Source organism: Pleurodeles waltl, chromosome 8 (assembly GCF_031143425.1).
Source record: "Pleurodeles waltl isolate 20211129_DDA chromosome 8, aPleWal1.hap1.20221129, whole genome shotgun sequence".
NCBI classification, from domain to species: Eukaryota; Metazoa; Chordata; class Amphibia; order Caudata; family Salamandridae; genus Pleurodeles; species Pleurodeles waltl.
Window position 1 is genome coordinate 45,923,230 of NC_090447.1, and position 20,759 is coordinate 45,943,988.

Below are 20,759 nucleotides of genomic sequence, written 5' to 3' on the forward strand. Positions count from 1 at the left end.
CAGGAATAATGTGGGATTTTCTGCTCCAGTAGGACAGGAATTGGAGGAGGATTTTTTTGCCAAGTACCAGCGCCCTGACCCACATTCTTTGCCACTGCACATCGTGGTATGCAAAGTGCTCTCTCATAAGTGGAAGTATATTAATAAGTCTGCATTTCCTCATTTCCTGAGGAAGCATTATGCCTTGGAGGGGTTGTTGGAGGAAATTCTGCATTCTGTCAAGGTAGATAACCTGATGTCTGGTCTATCCTCACAGGACGTGGTGGTTCCTGACAACACCCTTCTCTCCAACCCTGTGGATAAGAAGGTGGAGTGGCAGTGTAAAGGCCTTATTCTGCCTCCAATGTCTCCATCAGGGCAAAGGCCTATACTACGCACACGGTACAGTCCCTCTTAAAGGTTTTTCAGACCAGGGCTCTGCAAATGACTGAGGAGTGTGGACATGGCCTCGCTGTTAGCCTTGATGGAACTTCAAGTTCAGTACTTGTCTGGAATTTCCACAATTTGTGTTAGGTTGCTGCAGCGTCAGGGGCATCTATTGTGGCATCTCACCATATCTTGATGAGGGCCTGGAAGTTTGATCCCTCAAAAAAGTTTGTCCTCTTGAATTTTCCTTTTGAGGGTTCAAAGGTCTTTGGGCCCCAGTTTCAGGAGATGGTGAGGCAGTCGCCTAAAAATAGGAAGCTGGTTGCTCCGGTTCGCCCTTTATCAAGGGGGGATGGTATTGGACATTGCCCCACTTTTGTTGATCCTCAGGTTAAGGGTACAAGCCATCCCTTTCAAGGCAGGGGTTGTGGCCCGGCAGGCTCTGGAGTAGGCAACCCCTGGTCTCAGTTTGCTGCCGGTCTCATTCTGCTGTTACCTCAGCCACTCCATCTCCAAATCAGTGACTAGCCAGGCCTTCTAGTGGGAAGTCAGCTTTGCTTCTTCTGTCACCAGTAACAGGGACTATTGGATGCCTGGGCAGTTCAGACTGTATGCTCTGGTTACTGGATCAAATTTTTATCTCTCCGTGCTCTCCTTTTCAAGAAGACTCTTCTACCTCAGGAACTTGTGAAGTAAGCTACATTGCTGGAAGTGGTTGTGCTTCTTTTGGAGAAAGTGGCAATACTAGATATTCCTCCCCAGGAGAGGGGACTGGGTTAATATTCCATCCTGTTTCTTGTGCAGAAAACTTCAGGTGAATACCATCCTGTCTTAGATCTTAAAGGCTTGAATATACACATTTCGCACAAGCACTTATCAGTCAGTCTTCAACTGGTTCATAGAGGGAGGGAATGGGACAGGAAGACTGACAAGGAGGTTCATAGGGGGAGATTCCTGGGGTCCCTAGACCTAATGGTTGCATACCTCCATGTTTCAATCCATCTGGTGGATCAGAAGTTTCTTCGATTTGCAGTGGGCGCAAGACATTACCAATTCTAGGTTCTTCCTTTTGGTCTTTCATCAGCACCAAGGGGGTTACAAAACTCTTCCTTCTCGTGGGAGCCAAGTATACTCATACCTGGATGATTAGCTGATTGTCACTCCTTTTTCTAAGGCAACGGAGGAGATGTTACAGGTCTACCAACTTCTGCAAGATTCTGGATTTCTCATCAACCTCAAAGAATTCTCTCTGCAACCCTCTCAGTCCCAGAAACTCATAGAGGCCCTCTTCAGGATGGATCTGGGGATGGTGTTCCTTGCTCCCAAGAGACAAATGACTCAGTTCCAACAGCTTACTTCGGTTCTGTTTCAACCTCAAGTTTCTGCCCATCTCTGGCTGCGGAGCCAGGGTGAGATCATCTTCAACCTTGCAAATTCTCCCGTGGGTCCGTTTCCATTTGTATCTACTCCTGCCTTTTGTCACTGGGATCCAGCTTCTCAGGAATACAACTCTCTCATGCCTGTTACCCCAGAAAATCTGGAGTCTCTCCGGTGGTGGGTGTCTCCTCACCATCTCTTCAGGGGTTTTAATCTCAGTCCCCCTTCCTTGGTGGTCCTGATGACCGATGCAAATGCCTGAGGGTGGGGAGTAGTTCTGGGTGATTCCAAGGCCTAGGGAGAAGGGAATTAATGGCGGTTTGGCAGGCACATCTTTGGTTCACTCCTCTCTTGCAGAACAAGGTAGGTTGTGTCCAGGCAGACAGCTAGGTCATACACGTCTACATCAACCGGCAGGGGGGCATGTGGTGTGGCCTGTTTCTCCTCTACCCGAAAGATTCGATTGTGGGCTAAGAGGAATCTCCTTTCTCTCTTGTCTGTCCATTTTCTGGTGAAGGAGAATGAGCCTGTGGACTGCCTAAGCAGGCTGTTTCCCTCGCATGTGATCATGTGTCTGTTGCTCCATCTGTTTCAACAGATTCTTTCCAGATTCAGCCGCTCAGCTGCCCCTGGCTAAATCTTTTTGCTTCGGAGGAGACGGACCTGCTCCCTCAGTTCTGTAGCCTAGTCCCCACCAGGACTGCTTGGGTGCTAGATGGTTTCTCCATCCCATGGTCCAAGGGTCTCCTGTTTGCCTTTCCCCATTTCCCTTGATTCCCTGGGTTCTCAGGAAACTTAGGGTGGATGGGACAGAGGTTTTGCTGGTAATTCCAGAATGGTCCAGGAGACTGTGGTTTCTCCTTCTTCAGGATTTGGCAATGTGCCCACACTGAAGGTTTCCATTCATCCATCTCCATTGACTGTGCCTCTTCTTAGTGTCCTCTCTCTCCTATGTCTCTGGCTAGAGTTCTGGCACTTGAAAGGTTGACTTTATTGGCATAGGCTTGTTCGCCGGAGTTGGCCCAGAGGATTCAGTTGTCTCGTAGGCCTTCCACCCTTAAATCTGACAATCATCAACAGAAAAACGTTGTCTCTTGGGGCCAGGAGAAGGGAGTGGCTCACACTTCTTGTGATCCTGTCAGGGCTTTGGATTTTTAAGGGATAGTTTTCTGTTGGATTTGGCAGTTTCTACTCTCAACCCCAGTGGTCGGCCAATCTTGCCTTCAGAGGTCCTGCTATGTCCCACGTGTCTCCCTTAGTGACATTACTCTTGAGGAGTTTTTGCTGCAGAGGCCTGCCTCACGTTCTCCAGTACCTCCCAGGATCTCCCGTTAGTACTTCAGGTTTTAATAGGTCCTCCGATTGAGCCTATTTCTTCTGTTGACCTTAACTTTCTTTCAGCTAAGGATTTGTTTTCGATGGCAGTATCTTTCGGGCACAGGGTTGGTCAAATTGGGGCTTTGCTGGCTTGTCCCCCATTTTTACGGTTTTGTCCCGACAAGGTGATCCTGTGTCCGAGTCAGTTTTTTCTGCCCAAGGTTTTGTCAGACTTCCAATGTTAGGAGGATATTGTCCTTTTGTTTTTTTGTCCAAATCCTTCTTCACCAGAGAAAGAAAAAGTTATTTTCCTGGGTGTTTTAGGAGCCCTACATACCTACCTGACCTGTACCAATTCATGACTTGTGATTTGTTGTTGGCTGGGGTGTAAAAACAGTTTTTGCAGCTGTTTCAATGTATAGTTAGTTTTTACATTTTGTGCTCCGCTGTGATTGCTTTCTTTGGTGGGTGTGGTCATGCAAATACATAAACAGTTTCTTGCTTGTTCTGTTGGCTTTGTTGTTTTGGTGAATACAGTGTTTTCAGAATCTGTTGGCTTTGCAAAAATGTAGGTCACTTTCTATATGTGAATAGAGAGATTTTTATCACTACACTCAGCATGGCATCTACATCTATGATGCTTGCGGTGATAAAGCATTGCTTGACTGGACTGTTAACTCCTAAAGTAGGTTGGCTCAGACACACACCACTGATAAGAATAGATTTGCTTCCAAAAACCTATCTAAATGAAACTTTGAGGTGAGCAGAGCATGGTGTAATTTTTTTGGAAATGCATTCAACCAACCAAATTGATTGACTAAAAGACTAGTGGCATCAGGTGTGACATCACACACACTAGGACCTCAAGTGATATCAAAGGTTTGACCCTTTGTCCCACCCTTTGGCCCGGATTTGTGACACTCATGTGGCATTAGATGGCCAAAAATTCTGCCCCATATTTACAAGGTTTGTATCCCCTTGCGCCACATTATGCCTGCGCCAGGCATAATGTATGCAAGGGGGGTGTTCCCCCATTAAGGGGGCAGGAAAAATGGCACGAAGAAATCGAAGGGAATTTCTCTGCATAATTTTTACCATCATTTTTGATGCCTGCTCAGAGCAGGCACTCAAAGGGGGCATACCATTGGTTACAATGGGCCTCTATGTACTGTTCAGGGTTAGAACCAAAATTTTGGAGCTACCCTGAACAATACATTGTCCAAAATGTTGACGCTATTGCCCCCAACTGTGCCCCATGGTGCGCTGTATTTGAAATATAGTGCACACATGGTGTCGGTAGGGCGGGGCGCTAAGGGGTGCAAGGAAAGTGGTGCTGCACTGCGTACAGCGCCACTTGTCTTAACTCTGCCCCTTAGCTTTCCAGTAGCCTCCGGTTTACTGCAGAAGGACCAAGCACTGAGCAAGTAGGGCAAGCCGCAGAGGTCCTCTTTTACTTTCTGGTCCTTCTGCAGTGATGGTGATGAGCTGAATTTATCAACTGTCTGCAAGCTGGATGTCGTGGCACTAAGGGAGATATTGGCAAGAAGTCACCAAGACTTACATGACTAGAGGAAAGAGTGGTGTTGTGAGAATCTTCTAGAATTGTGGCCTCAAATTACGAGGGGAGTAACAGATGCCCAGTGCTTAATTTGTGCTTTTTGTTTCCGTTGCAGAGCACCAGAACTTATTTTTGAGGGCCGGCACTTATTCTTCTGCCTCAAGCATTTACTGTGAGAAAAAGACACATATGAGAAAGACGGAGGAAGAGAAAAACGAAAAAGCATCAGAAAGGGGAAAAGCAGGCAGCTGCAAGAGAGAGCTGAAGGGCAGGGAGTGGCTGTAAATGGATTAAAGAGGACTGAGACGGCTTATGCTGCCTCAGTATTCTGTGCTGCACATTTAATTGCAGCAGAGGCGTGTTTAAGAGGAGGGCTTTGAGCACCGGCACGTTTTTATTTACAAATTAAGCACTGTAGCTGCCCCCTACCCCTGTATACCTGTAAGTTACACCCACACATTCAGGGGGTCATTCTGACCCCGGCGGTCCGGGTCGGCGGGAGCACCGCCAACAGGCTGGCGGTGCTCCGCAGGGCATTCTGACCGCGGCGGTACAGCCGCGGCCAGAAACGGAAAGTCGGCGGTGTACCGCCGACTTTCCGCTGCCCATGGGAATCCTCCATGGCGGCGCAGCTTGCTGCGCCGCCATGGGGATTCCGACCCCCTCACCGCCATCCTGTTCCTGGCGGTTTCGACCGCCAGGAACAGGATGGCGGTGAGGGGTGTCGTGGGGCCCCGGGGGCCCCTGCAGTGCCCATGCCAATGGCATGGGCACTGCAGGGGCCCCCGTAAGAGGGCCCCACTTTGAATTTCAGTGTCTGCTCAGCAGACACTGAAATTCGCCACGGGTGCTACTGCACCCGTCGCACACCTTCCACTCCGCCGGCTCCATTCGGAGCCGGCTTCCTCGTGGAAGGGTGTTTCCCACTGGGCTGGCGTGCGGCCTTTTGGCGGTCGCCCGCCAGCCCAGTGGGAAACCCAGAATGACCGCTGCGGTCTTTTGACCGCGGTACGGTCTTCTGGCTGTCCCAGCCAGGCCGGCGGCTACCGCCGCCGGCCCGGGTCAGAATGACCCCCTCAGCCATTTAACAGAACATTTCTCTTCTGTGCTGAAGATCTACACAGACATTTACCCAAAGTCGAAATGACAAAGAAAGGAAATGAGTGAACTGATTAGAGTGATCCGCCCAGGGTTTTACTGTGCAATGGGAACTGACATCCAGCGATGCAGCCTCGCTTACCCTGAAGACAGGCAGTAATCAGCTTACTAGCACACTATCCATCCTTTATTACTGGAGTAAGTCATGTGTGGGGAACTCCTGCAAATACTCAATCAGATATGGTTACAGTTACCACAAAGTAACCTCATGCACTATCTGCCCTGCCACGCTGGCTCGGGGCACCAGGGTTCCTGCATAAGTTGGGGCTACTGAGAGCAGCAGAATGGCTAATTTAACTTGCGAGTATTTGGCCACATAATGAGCCCCCTTTCGCAGTAAGATGGTCATTATTTTTATTCCACATAATGTGCTGTCATCTTTAGTGGCTTGGACAGGCATTGCAATCCGAAGATCTACAGTAATTTACATGCAAATGACGTTTTTCTTAGAAACAGCACTGCTTTGAAAGGCAAAAGATACAAGAAATGGAAGAACAAACGTCACCAATGACTCTCCACGTTTCAGAATGGAATTGGATATACTTGTGTAATAACTTTTTCATGCGGTGTAATGCAAGGAACATCACTCCTGTGGAGAGTAATTAAACAAGAGATGCTACCAACAGGGTAAATCAGAGGCTCCTAGGTACATAACCACACATGAGCTATTCCCTATTTAACTGAGAGAGAAAAAACACACACAGTCCAAGCACTTTGATGCACCAAGACGTGGATATAGAGTGCGCTATTGGACTCACTTTCTACCATTCAGTGGGTGCTCTTATAGGACGGAGTGACTATGCATCACTTCTTTGTGACCCATAGTCAGTGGGCCTACTGACGTCTCCTATACCACTGCACTGTCATCTACAATATGACGTGGGTACTGTGAGAAAGTAGCCTCTTTCTAGCCTTGTTACCCCCACTTTTGGCCTGTTTGTGAGTATATATCAGGTGTTTTCACTGTCTCACTGGGATCCTGCCAGGCAGGGCCCAGTGCTCATAGTGAAAACCCTATGTTTTCAGTATGTTTGTTATGTGTCACTGGGACCCTGCTAGTCAGGACCCCAGTGCTCATAGGTTTGTGACCTATATGTATATGTTCCCTGTGTGATGCCTAACTGTCTCACTGAGGCTCTGCTAACCAGAACCTCAGTGGTTATGCTCTCTCTTTACAAATTGTCACTAACAGGCTAGTGACCAATTTCACCAATTCAGATTGGCATACTGGAACACCCTTATAATTCCCTAGTATATGGTACTGAGGTACCCAGGGTATTGGGGTTCCAGGAGATCCCTATGGGCTGCAGCATTTCTTTTGCCACCCATAGGGAGCTCTGGCAATTCTTACACAGGCCTGCCACTGCTGCCTGAGTGAAATAACGTCCACGTTATTTCACAGCCATTTACCACTGCACTTAAGTAACTTATAAGTCACCTATATGTCTAACTTTTACCTGGTAAAGGTTGGGTGCTAAGTTACTTAGTGTGTGGGCACCCTGGCACTAGCCAAGGTGCCCCCACATTGTTCAGGGCAAATTCCCCGGACTTTGTGAGTGCGGGGACACCATTACACGCGTGCACTATACATATGTCACTACATATGTATAGCGTCACAATGGTAACTCCGAACATGGCCATGTAACATGTCTAAGATCATGGAATTGTCACCCCAATGCCATTCTGGCATTGGGGAGACAATTCCATGATCCCCCGAGTCTCTAGCACAGACCCGGGTACTGCCAAACTACCTTTCCCGGGGTTTCACTGCAGCTGCTGCCAACCCCTCAGACAGGTTTCTGCCCTCCTGGGGTCCAGCCAGGCTTGGCCCAGGAAGGCAGAACAAAGGACTTCCTCAGAGAGAGGGTGTTACACCCTCTCCCTTTGGAAAAAGGTGTCAGGGCTGGGGAGGAGTAGCCTCCCCCAACCTCTGGAAATGCTTTGATGGGCACAGATGGTGCCCATCTCTGCATAAGCCAGTCTACACCGGTTCAGGGATCCCCCAGCCCTGCTCTGGCGCGAAACTGGACAAAGGAAAGGGGAGTGACCATTCCCCTGACCTGCACCTCCCCTGGGAGGTGCCCAGAGCTCCTCCAGTGTGCTCCAGACCTCTGCCATCTTGGAAACAGAGGTGCTGCTGGCACACTGGACTGCTCTGAGTGGGCAGGGCCAGCAGGTGACATCAGAGACTCCTTCTGATAGGCTCTTACCTGTGTTGCTAGCCTAGCCTCCTTCCTAAGTAGCCAAACCTCCTTTTCTGGCTATTTAGGGTCTCTGCTTTGGGGAATTCTTTAGATAACGAATGCAAGAGCTCGTCAGAGTTCCTCTGCATCTCTCTCTTCACCTTCTGCCAAGGAATCGACCGCTGACTGCTCTGGACGCCTGCAAAACCGCAATAAAGTAGCAAAGACGACTACTGCAACCTTGTATCGCTGATCCAGCCGCCTTCTCGACTGCTTTCCTGGTGGTGCATGCTGTGGGGGTAGTCTGCCTCCTCTCTGCACTAGAAACTCGGAAGAAATCTCCCGTGGGTCGACGGAATCTTCCCCCTACAACCGCAGGCACCAAAAAACTGCATCACCGGTCCTCTGGGTCCCCTCTCAGCACGACGAGCGTGGTCCCTGGAACTCAGCAACTCTGTCCAAGTGACTCCCACAGTCCAGGGACTCTTCAGTCCAAGTTTGCTGGAGGTAAGTCCTTGCCACCCCACGCTAGACTGCATTGCTGGGTACCGCGTGATTTGCAGCTGCTCCGGCTCCTGTGCACTCTTCCAGGATTTCCTTTGTGCACAGCCAAGCCTGGGTCCCCGACACTCTAACCTGCAGTGCACGACCTCCTGAGTTGTCCTCCGGCATCGTGGGACCTTCCTTTGTGACTTCAGGTGAGCTCCGGTTCACTCCTCTTTGTAGTGCCTGTTCCGGCACTTCTGTGGGTGCTGCTTGCTTCTGAGTGGGCTCCTTGTCTTGCTGGGCGCCCCTTCTGTCTCCTCACTCTATTGGCGACATCCTGGTCCCTCCTGGGCCACAGCAGCATCCAAAAACCCTAACCGCGACCCTTGCAGCTAGCAAGGCTTGTTTGCGGTCTTTCTGCACGGAAACACCTCTGCAAGCTTCTTCACGACGTGGGACATCTATCCTCTAAAGGGAGAGTTCTTAGTCCTCTTCGTTCTTGCAGAATCCACAGCTTCTACCATCCAGTGGCAGGTTCTTTGCACCCTCAGCTGGCATTTCTTGGGCATCTGCCCACTCACGACTTGAGTGTGACTCTTGGACTTGGTCCCCTTGTTCCACAGGTACTCTCGTCTGGAAATCCATCGTTGTTGCATTGCTGGTGTTGGTCTTCCTTGCAGAATTCCCCTATCACGACTTCTGTGCTCTCTGGGGAACTTAGGTGCACTTTGCACCCACTTTTCAGGGTCTTAGGGTGGGCTATTTTTCTAACCCTCACTGTTTTCTTACAGTCCCAACGACCCTCTACAAGGTCACATAGGTTTGGGGTCCATACGTTATTCGCCTTCCACTTTTGGAGTATATGGTTTGTGTTACCCCTATACCTATGTGCTCTCATTGCAATCTATTGTGACTGTACATTGCTTGCATTGCTTTCTATTGCTATTACTGCATAATTTTGGTATTGTGTACATATATCTTGTGTATATTTGCTATCCTCATTCTGAGGGTACTCACTGAGATACTTTTGGCATATTGTCATAAAAATAAAGTACCTTTATTTTTAGTATATCTGTGTATTGTGTTTTCTTATGATATTGTGCATATGACACCAGTGGTATAGTAGGAGCTTCACACGTCTCCTAGTTCAGCCTAAGCTGCTCTGCTAAGCTACCCTTTTCTATCAGCCTGAGCTGCTAGACACCTCTTCTACACTAATAAGGGATAACTGGACCTGGTGCAGAGTGTAAGTACCCTTTGGTACCACTACAAACCAGGCCAGCCTCCTACATTGGTTGTGCAGCGGTGGGATAAGTACTTGTAACTACTTACCACTTTGTCATTTTGTACTTTTCATAAGAGAAAAATATACAAAACAAGTTCAGTGTATGTACACCTAACCAAAAAGTTTTGCTTTTCTTCTCTTACTCTATTGCTAAGTGCTGAAAAGTACCTCTAAACTTTCAAAAAGTTTCTTAAAAGTTGAAAAAGTTTTTTTTCCTGTTCCTTAAAAAGTTCTGAAACTTTTTCTTTCTTTTTCTGTCCCTTAAACCTTTTTCTATCATGTCTGGTACAGGTCAAACTCTGAATCTGACCAGCACTGCTCATGACCACCTTAACTGGAAAGGTGCAAGGAGTCTCTGCATTGATAGAGGTTTAGGGGTAGGGAAGAATCCCTCTAGAGAACTGTTGGTTAATATGCTCATTGAACATGATAAGACCTTAGCTGGCACATCAGGTGACAGATTAGCTGATGGTTCACACTCTGATTCTGGGGTAGCCCCAGCAAGAGTGTTAGATGGGAACCTTCCCAACCTGCCCCTTAGCAGGCCACCTAGCATGGCTGGTACTAATGTGAGCTCTCATCACAGTAGGGATGTTATTCCTTTAGGCCAGGTTGTTAGAGTGCCAACTGTTAGGGACAGGTCTCCCTCTGTCCATTTACACCATTCTTCTGTGTCTAAGCATGCCCAACCCACCCACCCTGATGACAGAGTGGTAGAAAGGGAACTCAATAGATTGAGAGTGGAAGAGTCCAGGCTGAAGCTTAAAAAGCAACAGCTGGATCTAGACAGGGAAGCATTTGACTTAGAAAAAGAAAGACAGAGGTTGGGGTTTGGACCCCATGGTGGCAGCAGCAGTATTACAGATAGTAATCCTGTAAAAGGGCATGATTCTAGGAATCTGCACAAGATAGTTCCCCCTTATAAGGAGGGGGATGACATTAACAAGTGGTTTGCTGCAATTGAGAGGGCCTGTGTTGTACAGGGGGTCCCTCAAAGGCAGTGGGCTGCTATCCTATGGCTATCTGTCAGTGGAAAGGGTAGGGATAGGCTCCTTACTGTGAAGGAAAGTGATGCCAATAATTGTACAGTTTTAAAGAATGGACTCCTAGATGGTTATGGCTTAACCACTGAACAGTACAGGATCAAGTTCAGAGAAACCAAAAAGGAGTCTTCACAAGACTGGGTAGACTTTGTTGACCATTCAGTGAAGGCCTTGGAGGGGTGGTTACATGGCAGTAAAGTTTCTGACTATGAAAGCCTGTATAACTTAATCCTGAGAGAGCATATTCTTAATAACTGTGTGTCTGATTTGTTACACCAATATCTAGTGGACTCAGATCTGTCCTCTCCCCAAGAATTGGGAAAGAAGGCAGACAAATGGGTCAGAACAAGAGTGAACAGAAAAGTTCATACAGGTGGTGACAAGGATGGCAAGAAGAAAGATGGTGAGAAATCTCAGGATAAGCATGGGGACAAGGGTAAAACCAAAGATCCTTCTTCAAATCCTAAACACTCTTCAGGGGGTGGGGATAAAACAAATTCTTCCTCTTCTTCACAACCTACACAATTTAAAAAGCCTTGGTGCTTTCTGTGTAAAAATAGAGGCCATAGGCCAGGGGATAAGTCATTGTAGGAGGCTGGACTAGCTTGTAGTGAGTACCTAGGGGTACTTGCACCTTGCACCAGCCCCAGTTATCCCTTATTAGTGTATAGGGTGTCTAGCAGCATAGGCTGATAGATAATGGTAGCTTAGCAGAGCAGCTTAGGCTGAACTAGGAGACGAGTGAAGCTCCTACAGTACCACTTAGTGTCATATGCAAAATATCATAAGAAAACACAATACACAGATATACTAAAAATAAAGGTACTTTATTTTTATGACAATATGCCAAAAGTATCTCAGTGAGTACCCTCAGTATGAGGATAGCAAATATACACAAGATATATGTACACAATACCAAAATATGCAGTAATAGTATTAGTAAACAGTGCAAACAATGTATAGTTCCAATAGGATGCAATGGAGACACATAGGGATAGGGGCAACACAAACCATATACTCCAAAGGTGGAATGCGAACCACGAATGGACCCCAAACCTATGTGACCTTGTAGAGGGTCGCTGGGACTATTAGAAAATAGTAAGGGTGAGAAAAATAGCCCACCCCAAGACCCTGAAAAGTGAGTGCAAAGTGCACTAAAGTTCCCCAAAGGACATAGAAGTCGTGATAGGGGAATTCTGCAGGAAAGACACAAACCAACAATGCAACAACGATGGATTTCCAGTCGAGGGTACCTGTGGGACAAGGGGACCAAGTCTAAAAGTCACAAGCAAGTCGGAGATGGGCAGATGCCCAGGAAATGCCAGCTGTGGGTGCAAAGATGCTGCTACTGGACAGTATAAGCGTAGGTTTCTGCAAGAATGACAAGGGCTAGAGACTTCCCCTTTGGAGGACGGATCCCTCACGCCGTTAAGAGTCGTGCAGAAGTGTTTTCCCGCCGAAAGACCGCCAACAAGCCTTGCTAGTTGCAAATCGTGCGGTTAGTGTTTTTGGATGCTGCTGTGGCCCAGGAGGGATCAGGATGTCGCCAATTGCGTCAGGGGACAGAGGGGGCATCGAGCAAGACAAGGAGCCCTCTCAGCAGCAGGTAGCACCCAAAGAAGTGCCAGAAACAGGCACTACGAGGATGCGTGAAACGGTGCTCACCCGAAGTCGCACAAAGGAGTCCCACGTGTCCGGAGAACAACTTAGAAGGTCGTGCAATGCAGGTTAGAGTGCTGTGGACCCAGGCTGGACTGTGCACAAAGGATTTCCACCGGAAGTGCACGGAGGCCGGAGTAGCTGCAAAAGTCGTGGTTCCCAGCAATGCAGTCTGGCGTGGGGAGGCAAGGACTTACCTCCACCAAACTTGGACTGAAGAGTCACTGGACTGTGGGAGTCACTTGGACAGAGTTGCTGGATTCAAGGGACCTCGCTCGTCGTGCTGAGAGGAGACCCAAGGTACCAGTGATGCAGTTCTTTGGTGCCTGCGGTTGCAGGGGGACGATTCCGTCGACCCACAGGAGATTTCTTCGGAGCTTCTAGTGCAGAGAGGAGGCAGACTACCCCCACAGCATGCACCACCAGGAAAGCAGTTGAGAAGGCGGCAGGATCAGCGTTACAGAGTTGCAGTAGTCGTCTTTGCTACTATGTTGCAGTTTTGCAGGCTTCCAGCGCGGTCAGCAGTCGATTCCTTGGCAGAAGGTGAAGAGAGAGATGCAGAGGAACTCGGATGAGCTCTTGCATTCGTTATCTAAGGAATCCCAAGAGACAGAGACCCTAAATAGCCAGAAAAGAGGGTTTGGCTACCTAGGAGAGAGGATAGGCTAGCAACACCTGAAGGAGCCTATCAGAAGGAGTCTCTGACGTCACCTGATGGCACTGGCCACTCAGAGCAGTCCAGTGTGCCAGCAGCACCTCTGTTTCCAAGATGGCAGAGGTCTGGAGCACACTGGAGGAGCTCTGGACACCTCCCAGGGGAGGTGCAGGTCAGGGGAGTGGTCACTCCCCTTTCCTTTGTCCAGTTTCGCGCCAGAGCAGGGCTAAGGGGTCCCTGAACCGGTGTAGATTGGCTTATGCAGAAATGGGCACCATGTGTGCCCATGAAAGCATTTCCAGATGCTGGGGGAGGCTACTCCTCCCCTGCCTTCACACCATTTTCCAAAGGGAGAGGGTGTAACACCCTCTCTCAGAGGAAGTCCTTTGTTCTGCCATCCTGGGCCAGGCCTGGCTGGACCCCAGGAGGGCAGATGCCTGTCTGAGGGGTTGGCAGCAGCAGCAGCTGCAGTGAAACCCCGGGAAAGGCAGTTTGGCAGTACCAGGGTCTGTGCTACAGACCACTGGGATCATGGGATTGTGCCAACTATGCCAGGATGGTATAGAGGGGGCAATTCCATGATCATAGACATGTTACATGGCCATATTCGGAGTTACCATTGTGAAGCTACATATAGGTAGTGACCTATATGTAGTGCACGCATGTAATGGTGTCCCTGCACTCACAAAGTCTGGGGAATTGGCCCTGAACAATGTGGGGGCACCTTGGCTAGTGCCCGGGTGCCCTCACACTAAGTAACTCAGCACCCAACCTTTACCAGGTAAAGGTTAGACATATAGGTGACTTATAAGTTACTTAAGTGCAGTGTAAAATGGCTGTGAAATAATGTGGACGTTATTTCACTCAGGCTGCAGTGGCAGGCCTGTGTAAGAATTGTCAGAGCTCCCTATGGGTGGCAAAAGAAATGCTGCAGCCCATAGGGATCTCCTGGAACCCCAATACCCTGGGTACCTCAGTACTATATACTAGGGAATTATAAGGGTGTTCCAGTAAGCCAATGTAAATTGGTAAAATTGGTCACTAGCCTGTTAGTGACAATTTGAAAGAAATGAGAGAGCATAACCACTGAGGTTCTGATTAGCAGAGCCTCAGTGAGACAGTTAGTCATAACACAGGTAACACATTCAGGCACACTAATGAGCACTGGGGCCCTGACTAGCAGGGTCCCAGTGACACATACAACTAAAACAACATATATACAGTGAAAATGGGGGTAACATGCCAGGCAAGATGGTACTTTCCTACAGTCATGTCCAGGTAAACCCCCTGAGCCTACCACCACTAATACATCAAGCTCTAGTGCCCCTAGCAGTAGTGGTACTAGTGGTGGGACTGCTGGCAACAGTCAAGTTAAAGGTGTAGTTGGGTTCACTTATGGGTCCACCATAGAAACTGGGGTAGTCAGTCCCAAGACAGTTTCTGTCACACCTAGTGGCATTGGCCTTGCCACACTGGCTGCTTGTCCCCTTACAATGGATAAGTACAGGCAGACAGTTTCAATAAATGGTGTTGAGGCCCAGGCCTACAGGGACACAGGTGCCAGTATCACTTTGGTGACTGAAAACCTAGTGGCTCCTGAACAACACATCATTGGACAACAGTATAAGATTATTGATGTCCATAACTCCACTAAGTTTCTTCCCTTAGCTATAGTTCAGCTTAGTTGGGGTGGAGTTACTGGCCCTAAGCAGGTGGTAGTGTCACCTAGCTTACCTGTAGACTATCTCTTAGGTAATGACCTAGAGGCCTCAGGTTGGGCTGATGTAGAGTTTTATACCCATGCAGCCATGCTGGGTATCCCTGAGGAATTGTTCCCTCTCATTTCTACTGAAATGAAAAAGCAAAGGAGAGAAGGCCTGAAAACTTAGGATCCCTCTCCAACAACAGGTAAAAAGGGTATCACAGTATCCCCTAATCACCCTGCCATTCAGGATATCATTCCTGTGGTGGGAGAAACCTCTCCTGGGGTGGCACCTGTTCCAAGGGAATCATCAGCTGGCATAGCTGTACTCCCTGAGGTGGAAGTACCTCTCTGTGGGATTACTAACATTGGTGAGAAAAAGAGCACCATTTTAGTTAACATGGAGCATCCCTCCAACCCTCCCAGAGAAACTTTAATGCAGAAACCCTGCACTGCCTCACAACACTTAAGACAGCATCCCTGCCCTAGTGTGGAGCTCATAGGACAGCATCCCTGCCCTGCTCCAACTAAAGAGAAACAGCATCCCTGTTCTCTCTTCCAGCCATATGGCCAAAGTTTTTGCCCAGCTATGGCTTTACTGAGACAGCATCCCTGTCTTGCATTCTCATCACTAGAAATAGGTTCAGTGGATAATTCCCACTGCTCTAAACTAAAACTTACTGATAGAAACTCTGAAAATATATCTTCACATTGTTGCTTAGCTAAAAAACTTCAAACAGGGTAGTTTACATCCCCACAGGGAAGTAACCATATAGTGGATGATAAAGGGAGTAACCAGTCTATTGCAGAGCTACTCTCTACTTATCACCATTTAGACAATAAAGTCTCAACTGGCCAAGGTTAGCCTTATTGTCCTTCGTTTGGGGGGGGGGGGGTGTTGTGTGAGAAAGTAGCCTCTTTCTAGCCTTGTTACCCCCACTTTTGGCCTGTTTGTGAGTATATGTCAGGTGTTTTCACTGTCTCACTGGGATCCTGCTAGCCAGGGCCCAGTGCTCATAGTGAAAACCCTATGTTTTCAGTATGTTTGTTATGTGTCACTGGGACCCTGCTAGTCAGGACCCCAGTGCTCATAAGTTTGTGACCTATATGTATATGTTCCCTGTGTAGTGACTAACTGTCTCACTGAGGCTCTGCTAACCAGAACCTCAGTGGTTATGCTCTCTCTTTACAAATTGTCACTAAGAGGCTAGTGACCAATTTCACCAATTCAGATTGGCATACTGTAACACCCTTATAATTCCCTAATATATGGTACTGAGGTACCCTGGGTATTGGGGTTCCAGGGGATCCCTATGGGCTGCAGCATTTCTTTTGCCACCGATAGGGAGCTCTGGCAATTCTTACACAGGCCTGCCACTGCAGCCTGAGTGAAATAACGTCCACGTTATTTCACAGCCATTTACCACTGCACATAAGTAACTTATAAGTCACCTATATGTCTAACCTTTACCTGGTAAAGGTTGGGTGCTAAGTTACTTAGTGTGTGGGCACCCTGGCACTAGCCAAGGTGCCCCCACATTGTTCAGGGCAAATTCCCCGGACTTTGTGAGTGCGGGGACACCATTACACGCGTGCACTATACAGATGTCACTACATATGTATAGCGTCACAATGGTAACTCCGAACATGGCCATGTAACATGTCTAAGATCATGGAATTGTCACCCCAATGCCACTCTGGCATTGGGGAGACAATTCCATGATCCCCCGAGTCTCTAGCACAGACCTGGGTACTGCCAAACTACCTTTCCTGGGGTTTCACTGCAGCTGCTGCTGCCAACCCCTCAGACAGGTTTCTGCCCTCCTCGGGTCCAGCCAGGCTTGGCCCAAGAAGGCAGAACAAAGGACTTCCTCAGAGAGAGGGTGTTACACCCTCTCCCTTTGGAAAAAGGTGTCAGGGCTGGGGAGGAGTAGCCTCCCCCAGCCTCTGGAAATGCTTTGATGGGCACAGATGGTGCCCATCTCTGCATAAGCCAGTCTACACCGGTTCAGGGATCCCCCAGCCCTGCTCTGGCGCGAAACTGGACAAAGGAAAGGGGAGTGACCACTCCCATGACCTGCACCTCCCCTGGGAGGTGCCCAGAGCTCCTCCAGTGTGCTCCAGACCTCTGCCATCTTGGAAACAGAGGTGCTGCTGGCACACTGGACTGCTCTGAGTGGCCAGGGCCAGCAGGTGACGTCAGAGACTCCTTCTGATAGGCTCTTACCTGTGTTGCTAGCCTAGCCTCCTTCCTAAGTAGCCAAACCTCCTTTTCTGGCTATTTAGGGTCTCTGCTTTGGGGAATTCTTTAGATAACGAATGCAAGAGCTCATCAGAGTTCCTCTGCATCTCTCTCTTCACCTTCTGCCAAGGAATCGACCGCTGACTGCTCTGGACGCCTGCAAAACCGCAATAAAGTAGCAAAGACGACTACTGCAACCTTGTATTGCTGATCCAGCCGCCTTCTCGACTGCTTTCCTGGTGGTGCATGCTGTGGGGGTAGTCTGCCTCCTCTCTGCACTAGAAGCTCCAAAGAAATCTCCCGTGGGTCAACGGAATCTTCCCCCTGCAACCGCAGGCACCAAAAGACTGCATCACTGGTCCTCTGGGTCCCCTCTCAGCACGGCGAGCGTGGTCCCTGGGACTCAGCAACTATGTCCAAGTGACTCCCACAGTCCAGTGACTCTTCAGTCCAAGTTTGCTGGAGGTAAGTCCTTGCCTCCCCACGCTAGACTGCATTGCTGGGTACCGCGTGATTTGCAGCTGCTCCGGCTCCTGTGCACTCTTCCAGGATTTCCTTTGTGCACAGCCAAGCCTGGGTCCCCGACACTCTAACCTGCAGTGCACGACCTCCTGAGTTGTCCTCCGGCGTCGTGGGACCTTCCTTTGTGACTTTGGGTGAGCTCCGGTTCACTCCTCTTCGTAGTGCCTGTTCCGGCACTTCTGCGGGTGCTGCTTGCTTCTGAGTGGGCTCCTTGTCTTGCTGGCCGCCCCCTCTTTCTCCTCACGCAATTGGCGATATCCTGGTCCCTCCTGGGCCACAGCAGCATCGAAAAACCCTAACCACGACCCTTGCAGCTAGCAAGGCTTGTTTGCGGTCTTTCTGCACGGAAACACCTCTGCAAGCTTCTTCACGACGTGGGACATCCATCCTCCAAAGGGGAAGTTCCTAGTCCTCTTCGTTCTTGCAGAATCCACAGCTTCTACCATCCGGTGGCAGCTTCTTTGCACCCTCAGCTGGCATTTCTTGGGCATCTGCCCACTCACGACTTGAGTGTGACTCTTGGACTTGGTCCCCTTGTTCCACAGGTACTCTTGTCTGGAAATCCATCATTGTTGCATTGCTGGTGTTGGTCTTCCTTGCAGAATTCCCCTATCACGACTTTTGTGCTCTCTGGGGAACTTAGGTGTGCTTTGCACCCACTTTTCAGGGTCTTGGGGTGGGCTATTTTTCTAAACCTCACTGTTTTCTTACAGTCCTAGTGACCCTCTACAAGGTCACATAGGTATGGGGTCCATACGTTATTCGCATTCCACTTTTGGAGTATATGGTTTGTGTTACCCCTATACCTATGTGCTCTCATTGCAATCTATTGTGACTGTACATTGCTTGCATTGCTTTCTATTGCTATTACTGCATAATTTTGGTATTGTGTACATATATCTTGTGTATATTTGCTATCCTCATACTGAGGGTACTCACTGAGATGCTTTTGGCATATTGTCATAAAAATAAAGTACCTTTATTTTTAGCATATCTGTGTATTGTGTTTTCTTATGATATTGTGCATATGACACCAGTGGTATAGTAGGAGCTTCACACGTCTCCTAGTTCAGCCTAAGCTGCTCTGCTAAGCTACCCTTTTCTATCAGCCTGAGCTGCTAGACACCTCTTCTACACTAATAAGGGATAACTGGACCTGGTGCAGAGTGTAAGTACCCTTTGGTACCACTACAAACCAGGCCAGCCTCCTACAGGTACAGATGCGAAGTGTTCCCTCGTTTGCCTTTGGCTCGGGCCTTTAACGTGGGAGCGGGCCTTTAATGGCCGGTAGAGCCCGCTACGGCGGGTTCTAAGGCTATATTACAGTGGCGCTAAGCATTGTCCGCAGCCTCTTCTGTAATACCAAAGTGCCCTGGGGGAGCAGAGAGCGGGCACAAATGCCTGTTGTTCCCTGTTGCACTTTGCACAACATGGCCCCAAGTGTTCTGCAAAAGCAACACATACATACCAACATTTGGAAACACCAAAGAGGGAGCTTTTGGTGCAGATAAAGTTTTCTTTTACCCCAAACTAGCTACGAAAAAGGGAAATGTATAAAAAAAGGAGACACATTTTGATCAGAAAGAGGTCTTATCCCTCCCTAATAATAAGAGTTGGAAAGCATGGTAGTATCACTTTAGAGCATAGAGGCAAAAATACACCATCCCTTACCTTCACCAAAACAAATCATTGGCTTCTTCAAAGAGCATCTTTGAGCTCCTCCAGGTGAGAAAGAAGAATATTTACATCTGTCCAAGCAAGATATTCAGCTTCAATGTAGCAGAACTCTGGAATTCCCTCCTACTGGCCATTCCAGGCACAGACAATGAGCTTTGCTTTTTTAAACTCCTAAAAACCTGGCTTTTTATGAACTATATTTCCAGGTGGTACCTCTTGCAGTAGTAGGCTTGCTTTCTTCAACTAGCGCTGGGATGCCTCCGGGTCGCTCTACATATCCAAAAGTATAGTATGGTATAATATGCTCCGCTTTATTAGGAACTATTTACATGAAAAAAGGTATAACAATGTCTATTTTGTGACTAACAACATATATTATATCTCTTAACACAGTATATGCAGAGAACTGAAATCTGGGTACATTGTGAGAAGACAGACATAGAAACACTGAATGCAGATATGTAGAACCAAAACTGTGGACTGCCACATTATCGGCCATAGACCATCTCTATGTATCTCCCTTGAAAAAATGTACAAATTCAGACAAACTCACTTTCCACATGTTGTCAGGCTGGATTCATATTTTCTTTTTTATAAACAGTTTATAGTTAAAGTTTTTATGAGTGTACATTTCATCAAGACAGCTTACATATATGTCACTGATCACCAACAATCATGGAAACATCAGAGAGTGACAACTTGCTAAACACAACTATTTTGTCCTACTACACATTGGGGGAAGTTGGGATATATGTCAACAGTGCCCAAACTTTAAGGACTTAGGGCCTGATTTATACTTTTTTAGCGCCGCATTTGCGTAATTTTTTGACGCAAAAGTGGCGCAAAATTACAAAATTCGATTATATTTCATTAGTTTGTGCCGCTTTTGCATCAAGAAATGATGCACATGCGGCGCTAATTAAGTATACTTCGGGACCTTAGAGAGAAATAAGCACACTGATGATGACAACAACAATAAAGGGCCTTTTCACAAAAGCATTTTTGAGTATAGGAAGTAATGCTGCGAGCGTACTCGTTTATGTGCTCTTTCGTGCCATTGTGAACTGGCCTGGAAACGTCCAACTCCCTATTAGTAAAAGTGTAAAGATGGAACAATTATTTTTGTTTGTACTAACTTCAAAAAATAGTCACATTCCCATTTTAGATATCGATGGGCCATTTCACAAAGGCATGCAAAAGTACATGGAAGATCAAATTTAGTTACTACAAAATCCCGCTGTGAAGTGTTTTGTACATAGAAAGAGCTGTAGAATCTCTAGATTAAGAATGTAGCTGTTCATGATTCTTAGCAATAGGAGTTTGAGACCTTTGCGTAGTTTCATAGATGCTACCTTCGTGGAAGACAAAGGGTCTATTGAGGATATAGCAATCAAAGTTGAAGGAAAAAGAAGATACAGGCTGTATCAAACTTTCCTCACTGCCAAGAAGGACAGGTGTACTGCAAAGTGTTTACTGTAGCTGAAAAATGTGGATTTGTTGTGACAGGACCTGAGTGAAGAATCCATAGC